The sequence below is a fragment of the Glandiceps talaboti genome, chromosome 17 (assembly GCF_964340395.1).
Source record: "Glandiceps talaboti chromosome 17, keGlaTala1.1, whole genome shotgun sequence".
Classification (NCBI taxonomy): Eukaryota; Metazoa; Hemichordata; class Enteropneusta; family Spengelidae; genus Glandiceps; species Glandiceps talaboti.
The window spans coordinates 6,048,796-6,070,615 of NC_135565.1; the positions used below are offsets into that span (position 1 = coordinate 6,048,796).

Sequence of the window (21,820 nt, forward strand, 5' to 3'; positions counted from 1 at the left end):
AGATTTAGAGTTCTTTTAGTAAAAAAAAAACATTATACTTTTAATAATATATTAGAACAAACACCATAAAAGTCATGATGCATATTTTTTTTTATCTCAACAGCTGAGCTTAAAGGGCCCATGATTCAATCCCAGGTTCTCGCATTAGTGATATGTTATCAATGAAACCATGACGATAAGCTAGAATCAATGCTAGGTATATGAATCTGACACTCTAGCAACAGTGTTATCTTATCCACTGAACGTATATATATATATGTTCCCCCGGTTACTCACGTATGTTCGGTATGTTCTCCACAGTTACTCATAAGTTTACACCCATCTGTTTTGAGGAACAGTACCAATAGGTTCTTTCTTATCCACTAGGGCAGAGCTATCCTTTTGTACATAGCACCAAATATGCATGTGCTGCTGAGGATAATTGCAGTTTAAATTTCAATCTCAAATTAACTCACTCGCCATCCCCACCCCCACCCATATCGATCACACCACTTTTCAATCACATGTTAACAGATTTAACTGTGCTAAGTAAATGTCAAACCATTTTTTGAGTGTTAAAAAGGTTAACGACTTTAGATATTGATTGCCGTCATATATATAAATATATCCTGTAGTCATGCACTTGAGTATATGTTTGGCAATGCTTAAAACGTGGAATTAATGTGCAAACGACTCGCAAGAAATCACATGAACGTCGATCTTGCTTAAAACTAGGAGGTTATTAGAACATCTGATATGCTTTGAAATAGCTATCCCAAGGAATTTGGTTATTAGTATCTATTGCTGGTAGTATCTAGTTCTTGCAATCGATACTGTTAAAGGACTTTGCCATTTGCCTTTCTGCCATATTATTTGTTGTTTAAATACCAAACTAATAAACGAACCCAATATTGAGAGATCCTTATCATACAACAACTAAATTACATTTAACTTCTTAGTATCGTTTTACTGTTACAAGTTGATAATAATTTTATTTCTTCACACATCGCGTATTGCTTCACGTCTTGACTGTCGCCTTTTTATCGCGAGTCTCGCAGTAGGATCTATCTTCGATTACAGGGAACTCGTAAATCGACAGCGTGTACACAGACTACGTTGTTGCATGTCCTCTTAAAAGATGCTATGATGGCCATAACAAATAGCCTCAAGATCTCTTTCAATCGTCTTTTAATGTTCTTATAAAACCTCAAGTGTATAACACATCATGTAAGTCACATGTGCGGTCGGTATTTATATGCAAACAATAAGCTTTACCAGGTTGACGGAACACAGTTTTTTAAAGATGTACAAAGTATGACCCTTTAACGAGGTCGGTTAGCTTCGCTTGTTGATTCGTCAACTAATCGACCACTTTGTAGTTTGCTGCTGTCAAAATCGGCGATATCTCCAGCTGACACCCACAGGGCTTAAAATGACAGATTACTCATGTAAGTATGGACATTATGGAAATTAGCCCCTCGCATTTAACGGTAAGATGGCTCAATGCGAACATTAGCCCCTAGAAGTATGCCATATTAATCATACCCTGACAATTTTTTTTCAAAGAATAGACAGATTAGGGAAATATGATAGGTAAGTGGGCATGGAAAACAAACAATACAAGACAGCCAGTGTGACGGATAACAAACAATACGGTGCTCAAACGATACTAAATATATATTTGAGAAGTTCGCGCCAAATGAAAAACCATGGTTCTACACAGGAGTACACTTTGTGATTGGTTTTCAATAAGAGCTAGTCTGGCATGGTTTACTTGAAGTACGCTTGCTTTTTGTATAATTATGTAAATCGGCATTGTGTGCAACCTCCTTTTAATGACTGTTTTTTTAAATAGTCTGTATCTACCCGTTATTTTTTTTAACGATTGAATAGATCTACGATGAGAGCTGTGACGTAACTGTAGCGTCACAAGCTGAGGTTGGAAAATGTCTAACAGGATACTAAATATATAAGAGTGATACAGCCCGCTTTATATTAGTGTTAACTGGCCTTGTTTAATAAAGCTGTTAGGAAATTGCACATTCTACACTGTGGCATGATCGTCATTTCTTGCTACATTTTGTCTAAGTGACCATTTGAAAGTACTGCAACTAGACACAGAAACGAGGGTGCCAATTTCCTTACGTCTGCATTTGATGCGTGCGATCTGGCTATCTTCTTTGTGTGCAGCTTTTCATTGATGTCTGTGTAATTGTATCAAAGCAGAGCCAGTGAACAGTAACATGAAACGGGTTGTAGAATACTACAAGTATCTTTTAATATGAAGCACAAATCATCCCCTTCCCCCAAAAAATGGAACACGCATTTTGGACTTATAAAAGACATATGCAAATTTTGTTGGTCGGTATGTACATACTGATGAAAATTACTGAAAGTATTTGTTCCATTGGTACAACTTTAATATGTATTCGGAGACAAACTGAAGAAATGGCGATTGAAGTCACGTTTCTGTACGGACGAAATATTTATTTTGACAAAGCATCCGGTAACAATAATTGAACATGGAAAAGGCTATGCAGATTTCTTGTTTTGGTTGACTACCTGTAATATCTTAAGTGAGCAGTATAGAACTAATACTTTTAAATCCGCGTCCAACTCATTCTTAATTTCGAGAACATTGGAGAAAGGGAAAGGGATAAAATTTATTTCCCTTATAATTTTAACAGTATGCAAAGATATCATTTTAAGTTAATAGTTCTATCTAAAAAGTAACAGGAATCAAAATAAGGAAATTGACATTTTATCTTCAATTGTGAACTGATGTTTTCATTAAAAAAAAATGTATCGATTCTAGAATCTAGAACCTTACATGAACTCTGGTTTGCCTCGAGGTCCTAACCCGAACCTCAACCCTATTTAACAACTACGCTAGCATATTCACCAATTTGTTATTTCCCTATAATCACTTCAACATGTAGATTACCTGCAGGAATGTAATCATCAGTTATCGTTGATTTACAATCGCTGGAACGAGTAAACTATTATCTTAAATATGCCAAGGTGCTTTGTCAGGGATAACGTATCTCGACAATAGAATTCTCGTAGGACATTTTTTATAAGACTTGCTAACATTATAACATGAGGATTGATTGGCTTGAGGACGACAAGACGTGTCAGCTATACAACAAGAGGATTGATTGGCTTAACCGATAAAATACACCGATTAACCTTTCATTAATTCTGGATCACAAGAGTTTTTAGAAGGTACATATTGACCCGGATCATGATAAATGACACTCTTATAAAACTAACAAATTGTAATGTAGATTTATGATCCTTTCATAAAATATTCATACTTCAACAACCACAAAGTTACACACAGTCAGTTTTTGATAGTAAATTACTTGCATTCTTGTCAAATATTCATTGATTTGAAGGAGGTCAACAGTGTAAACTTCGATGAGAATAAGCAGATAACATTGATAGCAATTGCCTTCATCTTTGATGACAGATTAAAAGATACCTTTTTTCGATCCACGTGAATTCTCTCAATTCTCTTGAGATATTTGAGAACTTTATAAGATCCAAAAACGACAATCCATTGACACATTTACATTTGAAATTGCTTAAATCACTTTTATGTATTAGCACACTTCTTGAGAGCTTAGAATGTTTGTTAGCATGTGGTATGAATGAGAATGTATTTGTTAATTTCTTGTCTACGCATGCATTATACACTACTCTGCTACACTACACTACACTACACTACACTACACTACACTACACTGCACTACACTACACCACATTTCATTACACTACCCTCCAGTACGTTAGTACATTACACCACATACATACATACATACATACATACATACATACATACATACATACATACACATATACACAGTTTGACGCAAATCATATGTACAAGTGAACAAGTTCAGTACTGAAAACTTTTCATGATATTTTAACATAAAGAAACAACTGGAAGTATGAAGTGCACTTATTCTAGATCTTGTAATCAAATGCAATTCTGACCTATAATGTGTTATCAACAATCTATTTACTGAAAGTATTTAAAAGGATAATCTCAACACCTTATATTTACAAAACTTTTGCATCCTTCATTGATAGCATGATGGTGCCATCAAAATCTAAAAATCAGTCATTGTTATTCATCACTTAAACGATTCTGTCAGCAAATGTTAATCTACCCTGATGAAGGTTTGATAGACTTTTAGAGTGATCTATTTGTTGGGGAGTCAAAAGTGATGTTAATGATTAAATTCATGGCCTTTTATACTCTAGAGATAAGATATAACCACAAGGTGTATTCATCAGGGACAACACATGACTTACGTTCTTACCAAGTCCTGTAAACTTTTTATAGAGGATTAAGTTTGCTATTTGACTTTAAATTTATACAATTGATATTACGGCGTAGCAATTGCCTTTGATATTTCAAGTGAATAGTGCGTGTATGTATGTATGTATGTATGTATGTATGTATGTATGTATGTATGTATGGATGGATGGATGGATGTATGTATGTATGTATGTGTGTGTGTGTGTGTGTATGTATGTATGTATGTATGTATGTATGTATGTATGTATGTATGTATACATGTATGTATGTATGTATGTATGTATGTATGTATGTACTGTATATTTTAGTTATCTCTTATCCACGGGGAGTTGTACGTTTTCGACTGGATTTGAAAGTTGAAGTTGAAGAATGGTCGTGACAGACTAGTGTAGAATTACTAAAATCAAAGTAATGTCTACATGCTCCGACTATTCTAAAATATGTAACAATGTCTTTCATAGTTTTTTTACAATTGAAACAATGATAAATGCATTATGCCAGTAAGAACCACTATTGAAAAATACTTTTTAGTGTCCACCCTTGTACTCGAATCCGTCCAAATATGGAGTTTGACGTTTGTACCTTATGTCCAAATATGGAATAAGACGTTGATGCCTTATGTCCAATATGAAAGAAGATGTTAATACCTAATGTCCAAATATGGAACATGACGTTTACTTCATGTCCAAATATGGAATATGATGTTAGTAACTTACATCCAAATATGAAATATTACGTCAGTACGCCTGACAGTCGACTCAAAGATACAATTTTGAGTTTTGTAACTGAACTTACCTCACAACACAACCTTCTCTCTGTATGTATAATAAACTTAGTGATGGAATGTTTAGCCCCAGTGTAACATTACGCTACCACTTTCCATACAATACTAGCAATATCATATTACTATTTTCGCAGACAGGCATAGCTAGGGATATCTTTGAATCGTACGTGTATGTTACTTTATACCTCAAGCGGAAAAAAACACTACATTTGTATGACCTTGGGAATTGATGAATATTCCGTATTTTCTATAAACTCTTTCAAGATGGATATATGTCAACACACTTTTAGCCTCGCGTAACAGACCTACCGTGATTGAACTCACAATAGAGGTCTTTCATTTTGCGATAATCATAAACTAGAAAAAAACAAAGGCTAACCTTCACTTTCAGTATTTTTGACCTCTCCGTTATAAGAATGATAACCCCTGAAATCGGCTAATTTCAAACGATTGAAATTTTAGAATATCTGATGTAAGCTTAGACTACGAATTGGTGAATTGAAATAACGCTGTCACCTTGTTTGATGTCATTTTCTCCGGACTCTAGTTACTCTAGGAGGGTGACATGTAAGTCTTGCTAACATTTCTACATAACATATGACAAGAATGTTTTAATATATTTTCAATAACATGTTGTCCTCTGTTCCATTAATTTGTACGGTGAACCCCCCCCCCCTCCCGATATAGTGTATCTGAGAGTGAGTCGGAATTTACTTGGACAAAGTAACAGCTTGAGGTGTAAAAATACACACTACTTTTATATTCACTTAGACGGGAGCGTGAGGAAATTTGCATATTACTGACAGATTTGTTACTTCGGGTAAAATAACTTGGCTCGATAAAAGTTCTGATACCAAATTAAAGTGTAAGTTTACAAGTTTTCAGTAATGCAGTCTCGAAATTTAGTTGACTAATAGAATGTTCACCCCTTTTCAAAGTATTATCTTTCGTTGGGGCTTATCTAAACTATAGTTTATTTTTAGATCAGATATTCGAAAAACTACTCTAAGAAAAGTATGTATTAAATTCAAATGATTTGGTTGGTGAGTAGGTAAATTGACTATACGTGTTCATTTGGCCTCTTGCAAAGAAATGATCGAAGATATAGTTAATGTTTAAAAACAAAAAGTCGATAGAGTGTGTGTGTGTCGTGACCAAGTCAGCATGCATGTCAACGTACTAATTTATAATGTACATTAAACGCTTTACTAACATAAACATTGACTTTTGACTTTGATAAAGAGGTATCTTACAACGCTGTGCGTGGATTCGGAAGTGTTTTACTTTAAGCTACAATGTCGCTTCCTTAAAAGTAAACTACGCCTGCTGTGCAATCATAATTACTATACGCCAAAACGTCACTAAAACGTTTATCTGGAAGAAAACTATGTGATTTTAGGCAGAGAAGTTACTGGAAGGTATACCATATTATATATTAGGTGGTAGAAGTGATATTTATTTATAAAGTGATATTTAATTCGCTTCGTTTCGTTTTGTTTTGTTGTGTTACGTTGCGTTGCACTACGTTGTGTTGTACTGTACTGTACTGTTGTTGTTGTTCTATATTTTGCTGTCATTTTGAGTTGTGTTGTATTGTGTTGTGTTGTGCTCTGCTGTGTTGTGTTTTAGTTTGATGTGGCATTCTGCTGTGTTGTGTTGTGTTGTGTTGTGTTATGCTGTGTTGTGCTGTGTTGTGTTGTGTTGCGTTTCAATATATTCTTAAGTGCGTTGTTATCACTTCAGTGGCGTACACTTGTGGCAGAAATTTCAGGAACGGAATGATAAAACTAATAAGTTATCTATGATTTATATGTAATGTACCCTGTTATATGATTGCCTGTATTCCATTTCTTAATCCGCTTAGTATTGGGTTTAATATTTCAGGGTCTTTGTGTAATACTGTGGGCAGGACGGGTTTACATTTACACTACACCTACGACGATCACGAAAACAAAGAATTATTATAGTGAATCACGTTCCATCACGGAAATGATCTCGGGGGAGTTCTGAATAATATCCCGTGAGTGGGGTTACTTAAGTCAGTGTAGTTCAACAACGGATTCAGGGAGCACTTGTTTTTGCATTAGTGATTATAAATACGTGTAATTATTCTTCGTCTTCGGATGGCTAGGGCCTGGAAGCGTTTTCATAGCAGTATGGGCGGATTTACTGTTGAGTGGTTAGGTTTTCTCGGTCAAAAAAGGTAGTCGGACTTACATTGAAGACGGAGACAGGCAGGTATCAAATATAGGAGGTGTTATAGAGTTGTGCTGATTTATCACCGATTTTAGGGTTATTATATTCATAACATAAACTTTCTTATGTATTCTATTTCTTTTTCCTGTATTAAAATTAAACTTAGTGATTCTGAATTACATTTCCTTCTCAAATGTGTGGTGAAAATTTAGGCGGGAACATTTCTGTTGTCGTTCAGAGCGGGAAATGTGCTAGTATAGTGTTTACGCGGGAAATAGTGTCATCAACTGGCAGGTGGGATAGTTTACGTTTGATCATTGATCTGCAGTAATGTACATCACTGTTGTCAATTTCCTCCTGTTTGCATACGTGTTCATTTCGGTTATTATCTCAAAATCAAATAGAAAGAGTCCAACAACGGTTTCATTTTACTTCTATATGTTCTGACGTGTTTACTTGGATTACAGCGGATAAACATGTGGATAGTGAACAGCTGTTGCACCGGGTAATGGCCGCCCGGAGATGTCACTCTCTGCTAACGCAGTCCAGTTTTTGTTGTAACATAGGGGGTTCAAACACAAAAAATAAACGTGTTGTCATTACTTACGATAGGGGCTTGTCTGTGAGAAATGATGGAGAGACAAACTAAAATCTTATATTATTAACATATCATGGAGAAAAATTCCGTTTTTTCATTTCGTATACAGTTTTATCTAAACTTAATGACCCTGTTCGAAAACAAAAGGCTAATAGTTAGGTGTGACAAACAGTTCTCTGTTAGAGCTATGGAAAATGTTGGCTCAGAGCAAAACAAAATGATCCTATGTAATCCTAACAGCTCCTCTGATAAGATAACACTAATTCAAGAACCGGGGACTAAGACTCTGGCCTTTAAATGTCTTGATTTCTACCCTAATCCTCAATTATTAATCCGAACCTGGCTTTTAAATTCACAAATGTTGCATTAGGATTAAACTTTATACGTAATAACCAATTGTTCCAGCAGAAATATAGATTGAAAAAGGTGGGTCAGAATAAATGAATAATCCCACGTACTCCTGCTTCCACTAATATGTTGCGAGAACGTAGGATTGAAACGTTGGCCTTTAAAAGAAATCTCGTCTCAAATATAGGTCTTGAATACCCAATCGCAGTCATGAACATAACAGAATTGGGAAGAATTTAATAAATATTGAGTTTATATCTCGGCGGAAATAGAGTTTAGTATGATTGAGGCGATTGATACATGCCATTTGTGTACTGTCATAATAACATACAAACTGGTCTGTCAAAGCTTTCTAGCGGCGTCATAACTCAACTACAAATCTCATACGAAGTACGTCTGAAATCAAGATATATACTCGTAATAAAAAAAATCTGAAATTAATTGCTTTGTAATGTAATAGAAAAGTGACTCGTGGATGATTAGAGTAAACAATAAGACACACATCCTGTTGTTGCAATAAGATTCACACAAAAACCCATATGGTATAACCTAATATATGTACTTGTAGTCCCTACGGCTTCAGTTCATATTATGTACATCGTTTCCTACGTCTTTTCTTTTTTAAATTGTAATAATTTGGAATGAAGTTGTGTACCTTTGTACATCTTAACATTTACACTCTTCCAAAATGATTTATTCTTAAGCAATAATAATAATAATAATAATAATAATAATAGGGAATGAATTCCTGTTTCTTATCCTTGTAGGAAAGATCATTGAATGTTCAAAACTGACCGGATGACAAGTTGTGTGTGAGTGAAAGCAATTGGTTTCTTAATAAAGATCTATGGCGAGTCATCGCAGACAATCACACTTTCATGATTATTTACTGTTTATCGCTAATTTTACATTATGGTGCTGGGAGAAGTGTGTCCTCAGAGAGTCCTGTAATTGCCATGGATCTATTTAATTTACGGTAACGAGAGGAAATCGTCATCAATTTCGATTTCGCTTCTTAAGCCATCCAATAAGCGACTTGATACATCTTTTTATCCTCACTACTTTTGGTATTATACTATCAATTGATTCAAATAGCTAGACAGAATGCGAAGTTGTGAAATCCAGATCGATGATTATGTAAGTTCAACTTTCTTACATTTTACCTATTTAGACCGCAAATCATTGCGTTCCTTTTTTTTCCACACCTTTGATTATCATTATTATTACACGGTTAATTAGATCTAGAGTAATACCCATTCTCTAAGGTAAATGTTAACATTGTGATCAAACCGCCAATAAATATATGTCGTGATTTAATGTACACGCGTGCTAGAATAGTAAGTTATCAACGTCTGATGTACGGTACACTATTTAAAGACAATACAATCGATATTTTAGACTTTGACTGATCGTGCTGTCAGTCTATGCAATTGTCCGTGTAATAAAGAACTGCGGTACCATGCGGGGACTGTTGCACGTATCGTTCAAACCACTACAATGAATACACGCACCATTGATGTCTTCAAATACCAGTGGTTATGTAAGTACGATTAATTTCTGTAGCCAAGACATATGACAGAACAAGGAGTCCATTTGAGTGAAAAATATCTGCTTCTATTATTTCTGAGAAAAATCAAATATTCTGCATGCTTTCATCACGGCAGATTAAAGACGAATACAAATGCTGATGAATGAATCCATTTTTCAGGTAATTCACTTTTCCGGTGACAGCCTGTCCGAACTCCTAAATACCTCAGACCTTTATTACTATAGATGCAGCTACTAATGATAAGGATAGTTCTTTAAAGTGACCAACGTCACTTCGTGCACAGACAACACATGGTAGAATATCCACTCAAGTTTATTCAATATATTTGATGGAAAGTTTCCAGTGATAATGTATATATGCAGAGAACTTTTATAAAATAGGTCATAACGATAGGTTCTCTCGCGGGGAAGGGTGGGGGGGGGTGAAGAAAAAAACATAAACGTAACTATAGCTAAAGTGTATTCGTATTCATGTATGCTGCAGATTACAAGACACTCGTGAGAATTTTGAAGACGAGAAAAAAAACGGTTAACATAAATTAGACAATCAAACTACCGTGTGTTCAGTAGTTTTATGCTAGAGTATGACAAATGTAGCTGGGATAGCTTACATTGCTAAAGACAGTTGCACACAGTCTATGATGTTGTCGAAAATGTTTGGAAACTTGAAAATATAAAAGGTTAGAATTTCTAATATCTCTGGGTCATTATTTACAACAAGATAGCCGAGAAGACAATCGTGATATATATATATATATATATATATATATATATATATATATATATATATATATATATATATATATATATATATATATATATACATTTCTAATGATAATCTTGAAATGGGAAAGTATACTTAAGTCGCTCCAGCTGATCAATAAAGTCGCAATGAAAATGAACGGATTAAGTATATATAACCTACGTAACCGTTAGTACAATGTTTTACGCGCGGAATAGTATAGTGCAGAATACAAAAATTGTAGTTCCGAACACAGTCTAAGATTTTTTCTGTATACCCTCTCTTCGGAGAAAATGTTCTATTGACTACGATCGCAACAGATGGGGAAGTATTTTACAGGTGAAAATACAACGTTCTATCTAAAATAGAATGTATAGATATTTTTCATAATGAATCAATATTGCGACCATATTGGAAAAAATATTGTGTAACTAGAAATATAATAAAGATGGGAAAAGGCAGAGAGAAATGTAGATAAAATATACAGATAGAGAGAGAGCTCTTTAATCAATCATTCAGTCATTTTTAGTCATCAAAGTGGAATACATCTCGCTGCCTTATAGATTTCCCGAGGTTCTCCCCAATTGACCCTTTTTAGCTAAACGTTTGGTTAATTTTATCTGTCGACATATGTAGTCATCACGGGTTAAATAGACGTCTTCGGAGAAAAAAAATCTTTGCTATCTATTCTATCAGTAGACATGATTTTAAACGGTCACGACATTTGTTGAAAAATCGTCATTATCTCTCCATTGTCACAAAGTTGTCTGGTCCAGATGATTGAAGAAGTGATTGGAGATAACAAAAAGACATTATCTTCAAATCTTTCTAAAAAAAAAACAGTGTGCACTCATTTTACAAGACTTATCACCATACGATAAAAAACCAGAGATTTTCCTTTTATGATAAAAAGAAAACTGAAATTGTACACCATGACCGAATTTATTAGAAGTGTGAATTCACGTACCTGTATCGAAAAATTGCTTGCTCCGTCCAAAAAGGGAGGTTTCAAATTGTGAAAATGCTCTAGTCTTGTTCCAATGCTTCACGTAGTTCTGTTCTTCTTGTGTGCTGTCGTCAAAGAGAACAGTTGCGATGTGGCACTTGGTATAACACGGCTGTGTCTGTTCCTGCAGACAGGTTCATCAAAAATGTGTATATAAGTGGCCGTTCGATCGGTGTTCATGCCCTCCCGCCTTTTAATTGCATCCTTATATACTGTTCTTTCTGTAGCAATACTTCCGCTCAATTTGACAGACTCCCTAAGTTAGGATATTTTATCAAAACACCTTTACGAACGTGCAAATATTGTTTACGTCACCTTAAAGAGGGAAATTTCCAGGGTCAGCAGATTAGGTATTTTGGAAAACGGGTTTTAACAATCCAATCGATAAATCTCTCATTACACCTACGGTCAGCGCCTATACCATTTCCCCCGCAAAAACAGAGATGGGGAAACAAATATCGCAAAGGAGTATTTTTGTACTTTATTCAAATAGTTCGTTCGTGTAACAGATTATATGTTTGATAGAGTGAAAACGAAATGGTTTTAAGAGTGAGATTAAAATCTCATGTTGCATGATTTGTATAACACTATCTTTTGCAGTGTGCGTGTGTGTGTGCGTGCGTGTGTGCGCGCGCGTATGTGCGGTGTAAAATCTCATACACCTTCACAGATCGATCACATTTAAGTACCAAAAAGGCAAAACTGTCCCTAACAGTAAAATTTGACAATTTATGTCAACCTAAAATGATTTTATGATATTGGAAATTAACGATTTTAAGTTAGATATTCCTGAATGTGATCTGTTTAAAGGCATTATACTGATTCTAAAAGTGGTGGTGGTTATCGTACATGTTAGATTCGTTGATTTAAGCGACAATTAAATATGCAAATGTAACTAATTCATATTTGACAGTCCAATCTAGAGCTAATGAATATTTCATTTGCTTACAGTGTGTACGCTACAATGGCGGCATTCTCTACTGCCGGACAAAATCTTTCATATATAAAATAAGAAGGTGGGGGGGGGGTGAAATTATTTTTCCTGTCTTCATCTTTTACATATATCTTTTACATCTTCTTCCGTTGTAGTGCAGTGGAAAAATACTAAGTCCTGTAGCGTTGCGAATTATCAAAGCGAGATAGATGGTACTCGAAAATTTCTAAATAATTTTGTTACTGAATAGAAATTATTCATTGAAAAGCTTAAAGCCTGACATATCAGAAGATTAGGAACACCGTGACGACAGAAATATTCAAACATTTATTACTATGTTTGTGTTAAGAACTTTTATAACATAGTCTTTCCTACAAGATTAAACAACTTCGTTGTTTTATTTGAAAAACAATTGATGCTAAAATTTCGAAATCTGTCCAAAATCGACACACAACATAGTAGTAGGAGAAATACGTTTCGTACTTCCGTATAAAATTCCGGTGTTTGGCAGTCATTTCTCCTTCAGAAGTTGCCCCGTGGTTAGCACATCCACACATAAAAACTAAATCGTTTTTTTGTTTCAACCCGCCCGGAGTATAATGAGGTGAGAGTGACCGGTTCTCACACCTCTAAACATCTTATGAAAGCATACCCACGTTCTTCAAAGATTACCGACAGCTCCTAAAACTCAAATCTCAATAGGAGTATATCATAAACTACATCACTTGGGGAATCTTCCTCGCACGATACTCAATCGTATATCTCCATAATGAATAATTCACTACCTGATATTGGTTTTTATCATGGTCAAAAGATTTCGTACTATGGACATTCTGGGGTACATATTTAATGCAGTTTTTTGTCATTTTATTTTGCCTTCTTGCTTATTAATCTTATTATCTGATTACTGCATTACCCCCTCCCCTCCCCTCTGTCTGCCTGTCTGTCTGTCTGTCTGTCTGTCTCTGTCTCTGTCTCTGTCTCTCTCTGTCTCTCTGTCTCTCTCTCTCTCTCTCTCTCTCTCTCTCTCTCTCTCTCTCTCTCTCTCTCTCTCTCTCTCTCTCTCTCTCTCTCTCTCTCTCTCTCTCTGCCATGTTTAATATATACAAGTGCAACAATCCCATCTTTATTATGAATTGAAATATTATCAACATTATCCAGCCTTACTGACGGAAGCAATAATTATGATTTAATAGATGTAAGATGGCAACTTTTATCACAACTTTGCAGTTTTTCTTCCATAAGGAAGAGATATGTTAGTGGGTGGAAGTGTGTGTGTGTGTGTGTGCGTGTCTGTCTGTGTCATCGTTTTCTCCATAATGGTAGGCTCAATTCAATCAAAATTTTGAAGACCTATTTCGTAGGTTAATGGCAAGACCTGGTTAGGTTTTGGTAAAAATCTCACACCACTTTAGACGAGATATCCTGACCAGAAACAATTGTTTTTGCCTTAGTGATCACCTGCTACTTTTATTCTCGATAGTTGATTTACTTTTGCCCCAAAGACCTGGACTGAACTGGCATTGCATGAAACAGCATCAAGATTGTTTAGAAAAAAAACTTACACCAGCTTTTCAAATCGTTACTTTTTAGATGACACCTTGTAGGGAAAAATATTTTTTTTTAAGTTAAAAAAATATTTAAAAAGTAAACAATAATGTAAAAGTAAATATTTGTAAACAAATAAAAAGGATTGTCGGTTTCTGAGTGGTTAAACCACTTGCCTCTTATCATCACTGCGGTTGGGGTTCCGGTTTCTTCTTGCACTAACACTGAGCCCTCCTCCTGTTATTTGGCAATGCTTGTTGGATGGTTTATAAATTTAAAAGATAAATATAAAAAGGCCTTTTTCGAGTACCAGTGGTTTGGCGATCATTTTGAAGTTAGTGTAAATAAATTGTGTTCTCTTTCTAAACAAGTTGTATGTTGACACCTCAATTTCTTCTTATTTTGAACTGGACCTGGAGTGGATTTTTCTTGAACAAATTGAAATTGGAAATTATTATTCCTGAGGCATTACTATGTTAAATCATATGCAGGACTGGAGTTCTCAATTATCATTATAGTGTCCCGTATGTAAACGTATGGGAATCATTTATACGACGTCATTCTTCTCGCAAGCAAGAGCATAAATATTTCCTGATGGCACATTGGGAAAAAATAATACCTCTTGGCGATACATTTTGGACGGTGCCGTAAGGATGGTTTTACGACAATGTGAGAATTGAAGTTCAACATTGATCTATGTACGACATGAAGAATTTACTGTTTACATTAAAGTAACATTTTTTATGACATTTCGTAAGATATAATGACATTCAATCCCAAAGGTTGAAATATAAAAAAAAAAATCAATTTTACACGACCTTATACCCAAAACGTTGATTTGCTTTACTGTTTGTCAACAAAGAGGTTTTGATGGGTAGTCAATTTGACGCATTCTGGTATTTCATAGTCAACTAACACTGTATAGGAAATCAGAATTGTCGATTTTCTTGAAACAAGATGGTTATCCCCAAACTTCCATTGCTGAAGACAAGGAATAAGCTTGTATATCACATAGTTTGGAAATTTTAGAAAATCATATTTTTTTAAGGGAAATTGGTTCCTGAGAATGAAACAAATACTACAATCTGAACACCCACAGTAAAAAGTTCGACAAATGAAATAAATTAGTAAGAGATACAGCCAGAATTGTCTTTTCTAATACTAAATACTATTTACTTAGGATTTAATTTTCAATAGAAAGCGAAATTTTCCATTTCGTCTTAACTCAGTGTTTCATTATTTGGCATGGCAAGCATTCATTTGGGGAACAATAACTGTTTTTTTACCGATACAAATTATTACTATAGCAAATCAGTTAATTAGAATATTGCAATAAACATTCAAACGAAAATGTAGTGTTTGTACAGTAAGTTAAATTCAAATTATAGGAAACAAAGTTGAATATATTGTAGGCGCCAATATACATGTTAATAAAACTCTCTCTGACACGACAGGGTAATATATCATCGCCATTAATTTGCGTCTTTAACTTTGTTATAACCGATTTTATCAGTCATCGTGGAATTACGTTAGTGACTATATTAGCAACGTCGCCTTTTGATGGATAACTGTGTATCTATGTTGATCGATGTAACTGTCACTTTGATAAAGTATTAGCATCGAAAAAGAAAGAAGCATGGTTTGTATATATAGCAATTTTTTTGGCCCGATTTCTTTATTTTCCTCTATTTCGTTATTCACCTCTATTTCTTTATCTCTATTCCTTTATCTCTTTATCTCTATTTCATCACAACGAAATCGAAAACAAATGACACTATAACCTAGAAAATATAAATAAATAAAGACATCTAGCTGTATGCATCACTGTTAGATCAGATGTCAGATGTTAAAGTGGCACGAGCTGACTTATACGCTTTATACTTGAGTGAAAATACATGGAACCACATTCTAGTATAATGTTAATGTTAATGGATGTCTTCTATAACATTACGATGGTCTTCTGGCATTGTTAGAACAGTCGATTGTATTGTAAGGATTCCATGAACATTTTTTGAAACGTATGATAAATTACGTCATCAGATCAGTTATGAGTTATATCTTTTAGATCAGTTATGAGTTATATCTTTCAGATCAGTTATGAGTTATATCTTAATACCAGGTTGGAATACAGTCAATTGCAAGAGATGGTTAAATATATGCTTCAGTAAGTGGACACTAGAGGGCGGTATACTAAGTATGATAAATTACGTCATTGGATCATTTATGAGTTATATCTTAATACCAGGTTGGAGTAAAGTTAATTGCAAGAGATGGTTAAATATATGCTTCAGTAAGTACAATACTACGAGAACCTTTTAAATACGCAGCAAAATCTACGCCCAAATACGTATAGACTCATCGGCGTGTGTCCCTTTAATCAGTTTGTACCTTGGTGATAAGCGGTTCAATTATGAATATAAGCGAATTCCAAATCCCACCGCTAACCTCGACTGCTCCCAACTTCTAAACTACTCCTTGTAATTACCTTTGAGAATAATACTTTCACTTTAGTCGATTGGTAACATTGCCTTTGTGTTAATTATTGCGATACGTTTTCGAACGATTTATTCCCTTCTGTATCTACTTGCCGGTCGATTCGAGCTTCATCTATATAAGGGAGAACATTTTATTTGGTATAGGAAATATTTATTGTATCCGATTGAGACAAAACTGGCACTAAATAAAATGGGATGGCGCTTGTATACCTAGGTTTCACTTCATTTTGTTTGAATGCAAATGTCATCCTTAATGACATAAATCCCTTTTTATGAATAATGAAATATCAAGTGATATTACTACCTTCAATTCACTGCTCTTATACTTATAATAATAGCACATTTTCTTTCCTTTTTACGCATTAAGAGTGTAACAAAAGTACAACAATTGCATCCATTAGAAGTCAAATGTCTGACATCAAAATCATTGTGGTTTTAACCGATGACAAGCACCTCACAGAACATTTGCTGTGTCCACTTAAAGCTGTGATTGCACATCAAAAAAAACCGACTCGGCATGATGACCAAGAGTAGGGGAAAGGGGAGACAGAATTGCAGCTTTCTAGTCGCTCTCATACTCACAAACCAGAGCTGTTAATTTCTTCCGCGACACTGCGAATTGGCGGTACGTCTTGATACGTCTCGCTCATTCTAGGCACTAATCCAGAGAGTACAGTGTGAGGGGATTAGCTACTTCGCACGGCAACAGAAATAATTGGTACCACACAGTAGCATGGAGGAGGGGGGAGGCAGATACATAGGGGAGGAAAACCCAATACTTGGCAGGTTTAAATTCAAAGGGAAGGGAGTGTGGTGTTAAGCAGATAAACCCATAGGACAGGGGATGATACATTACAAGTTAATTCCGAAAGGGGAGGGGTGGTGGTATTTAGCAAACAAATTCTGAAAGGCGGGGGGGGGGCAGAAACTTCGCTGGAAAATCCCAATTAACGCCATAATGCAAGTTAAAGCATATCATATTACCAGTATTCAAACTAATAATTTATGGAAATTACTTTGTACATATAATGGCAAAATGTCGTCTTTTCAACGCTATCTTACGTTTGCCATTCGGATTTGAATCGTGATACTGTTATAAATTTACCTTTTTTACAATCGACGTTCGTTTTTCTGGCCCTGTTCATTTTTTGTCACTTTTCAATCTTGTTTGTAGTCGGCATATGGGGTCCTTTTAGAGACAATACTAAGCCAATTTGTACACACTTATTGATTGTCTGTCTATTTGTTATGCTTCAGGTCAAGCGAAGTGAAGGAAAATATCTTTACAGTGGAAACTATTGAAACGTAACATTGATTAGTTAATTTTAATGAGTACAATAAGTTAAAATAATGCTTTTCAGCATATTTCATTCTCCATAAATGTTGTAACCTTTGACTTGAACATTCAAAATGAACGAAATGGTTGACTTGTACAGTGAGTGTACAAAATGGCTGACATCGTACAATGAATGTATAAATTTCTGATTGGTACAATGAATGAATAAAATGGCTGACATCGTGCAATGAATGTCTACAGTGGCTGATTTGTACAATGAATGTACAATGTGGTTGACTGGTACAATGACTGTACAAAATGGCTGACATCGTACAATGAATGAACAAAATGGCTGACATTGTACAATGAATGCACAAAATGGCTGACATTATACAATGAATGAACAAAATGGCTCACATCGTAGAATGAATGTACAAAATGGCTGACATTGTACAACGAATGAACAAAATGGTTGACATTATACAATGAATGTACAAAATGGCTGACATCGTACACTGGATATACAAAATGGCTGACATCGTACAATGAATGTACAAAATGGTTGACATCGTACACTGGATATACAAAATGGCTGACATCGTACAATGAATGCACAAAATGGCTGACATCATGCAATGAATGTACAAATGACTGACATCGTACAGTGAATGAAAAAATGGCTGACATCGTGCAATGAATGTACAAATGGCTGACATCGTACAATGAATGCACAAAATGGCTAACTCGTAACACTTGATTGACACCATACAATGCTGTACAAAAAGTCAGATAATCGGCTAGAATAATCTTTTTAAAGTGTCAATTTGATAGTCCAGAGACAATATGGCTGCATGTCGCGAGACACAACGTTTAAATGTTAATTGTCGGTGCAAATACTACATTAACAATTGACAAATTTTCAAATAAGAAACAAACAAAAAAGTCATGAAAACTTGCAACCATGTTATGACCCGATTTTAAGTTACCTTTCTAGGTAACATGATCAATCTCCTCACTTAACAAATGGATCAGAAGAGGAATTGCCCATATTAAAGGAAATTGTCTTCGGAGGAAACACTAGGATGTGAGCGTTATCTCGTACTGCCATATCTAGTTTGAAAGAAAGAGAGTTGAACGACCTTTCCCTTCTCGTTTGCTTACATACATTTTTAATATCATATTTTTAACAATTTTATATCTATAACATAAATTTAAGTTATAGAATTGTCATTCCTCAATCTAAGGACCGTTAAACCGATTAATATTGACCAAATATCGGCATAAGTCGATTCACGTCGAATGAACACGTTGTCTTAGGACCTAATCGTTCTATAATTTGATAAAGAATGTGATATCTTTTGATGTTCTAAATGATGTAAATTGTGTAATAGTATGAATTATCAGCCACTTGTTAATGGAGACACCACCTTAATTGAAAATTATCTCGCTCTGTATTGCCCGGATTAAAATAAAAAGGTCAATGAAACGTTGCTGCTGGCAGGTAGTACCCCTTTCAATCAATACTAAAATCATTCATGCTTTTACCATTTCCGTGGGAAGCGTTCAACCCATATGCATACGAGGGAATGACTTGCAGCTTACATCATATGAGTGCATACAGTTGTTTTAAAAAAACAAACGTGATCACGATCATTGATTACAGAATGTCAAAAAAGTTAAGTGCGTGGATAACGGAAGTCAATCGTCCAAATATTAAAAGCATGTAAACGTACCTACGCGTGACGTATTTAATCCTACGTACGAAATGTCGGTGTTTATGTTCAATATTATAGACACGTGTCTAGTGACTCATATTCTGATACCTCCAGTGCTTGACGTTTGAGTCAGATATACTCTTCGATTAATCGGGTAGTAATGTCTGTAGAAGTACAATCGGCAGGACATGTACTGCTTTGTAAGCGCCCGTCTCCTTATCTCTCTCTCTCTCTCTCTCTCTCTCTCTCTCTCTCTCTCTCTCTCTCTCTCTCTCTCTCTCTCTCTCTCTCTCTCTCTCTCTCTCTCTCTCTCTCTCTCTCTCTCTCTCTCAACCTGTAAATTTGTTGTCTTTATATAAAAAAAAAACAATTGGAAAACGCTGAAAACCCTCCAGCAACAAGTACATCTCACACAAGAAAGTTAAATTCATACAAAAATGGTATCAGGACATAATGTGTAGTTACCGATAAATTTAAGCCGTTTTGTAATCCAATATGGCTAGTAATTGTGTTAATCCTGTGGAAAGTAAAAGATTGTCGATTACCATAACAACAAGACGGTGAACCCCAAAATTCCTTGTATTATTTCAAAGGGCCTAGAACTAACAAGCTTCCACATGCCAAATTTTGGGGATGTTTGATTTTTTTTTCAGTGAAATTTGTCTCCGAGGCGCTTTCTATTTTAATTTTTGATATGTTTGTGTGTTCGTTTACTCTTGTTACTTTCTCCCTAAAGCACGGTAATAAGTTCTGCGTACAATCCCACACGCTATAATAGACAAAACGTCGTCGTCAAACACATTAAAGCCCACACTCATTTATCGCTATAGGGGTATATAAGGGTATCATTGAATCGAAATATTCTTTCAGAAATACTGCCCATCCAAGGTGATCTGCCTACTGTCATAACGCATGCGCACTGTCAAATTGTTGATCACAATCAGCTTTTTCTAATTACGAACATTATTGTCGTTGTAGTTATAATTAATTTGACAGCTTGACTTCACGATTGACTAATTACAAAAGTGACAAATCAATTTATTCTGCTGCACTGTGTGAAAGGTCAAATGAAGACGGGTTTAATTGGGATTTATTGACGAATTATTTTCTGATATAAATACACTTTGTATTGCCAAGTATACAATGTGACATCTTTAAGAGAGTATGCATATCTAAGTCTTACAGGAATTGAATGATTTAGCGACAGAGGTTGATGTACCGACATACATGTGTGATTTTATTTGGAATATCTATCAATGACATTCACGGATAACACGCCTGGGAAATTTGGCATCGTATAACCTGAGGATAGAAGCGCGTAATACTTTCACTACAAAATTGCGTACTGAAAAATGATGACTATGTATGGGGGGGGGGGAGATGCCACTTACTCACATTTAAACAAAAACGTTTGATAATGATTCATTTTTGATAATAATTTATGTATTGAATAATTGTAGGTCAGAGTGCATAACCCTTGACCTGGAAAATTTCCCGAGGAAAAATGACGACTGTATATGGGGGGGGGGGGGGGGTGAGGGTGATGGACGCAGTTAAACAAAATATTCGCAAGTAATGTATTTATCACAATAATTTGCGTAATTACAGTCCAGAATAACATAGAAACTAGGAAAAATCAACACCGACAAAAAATATTGACAAAAAAAGATTACCGGGACAGTGACCCGTATTGGGGAAGGACAACACTTCTTGAGTCGATTTTTGACGATAGGTTACAATCGTTTAAGCAATTTAAGACATGAAATGTCAATGATTTTTATTGATGAAGTTCACTTTTACGAGAACTACTTAAGGAAAGAGTCGTTGACACAATGGGCGCTATATGTGATATTTCCTTATAGTCTGTGTGTAACTTTAATTAAATTTGTTACCACCTGCATATCGAGTGAGCTGGGCTTGTAGATGTTGGAAGAATCAGACGATTCGGGTGCAATAAACAGTGCAACCATGGACTTTATTATAAAATACATCTTCAAGTTGCACTAGCAGCAACTATATAAAAACATTTTTTTTAAAAATGTTTTGTAAGATACAGTAATTGCTCGTAATATCGAATATCCTGGACAGTATTAAATCACCCATGAGTGAACATATTTATGTAGCTGTATGCTCATTGATAAATCAGGCCAAATGGATTTTTGGGTCCTCACCCAAAAGTCAGCGCCCTCGACGGTGATCACGATTTAAACATGTTAATAAATACTTATGGTTAAGATCGACCACAGATTAACATGCACAATGTCTGGTTATTCTTCCTATCCTCCATTCGTTCCACTCCTCTCGTAGCTGTTTCCCTTGACCAT

The 21,820-nt window shown here is 35.2% G+C and overlaps 1 protein-coding gene across 1 annotated transcript in view; it reads right to left on the reverse strand.

Moving 5' to 3' along the window:
* LOC144448420 (uncharacterized) overlaps nt 1-11,703 on the reverse strand; it is a 57,213-nt gene extending 45,510 nt beyond the window's left edge. The window contains exon 1 of the mRNA XM_078138662.1: nt 11,490-11,703. The gene's annotated coding sequence lies outside the window, so the exon portion shown is untranslated. The remainder of the gene's footprint in view (nt 1-11,489) is intronic.
* Nucleotides 11,704-21,820: the final 10,117 nt, after the last annotated feature.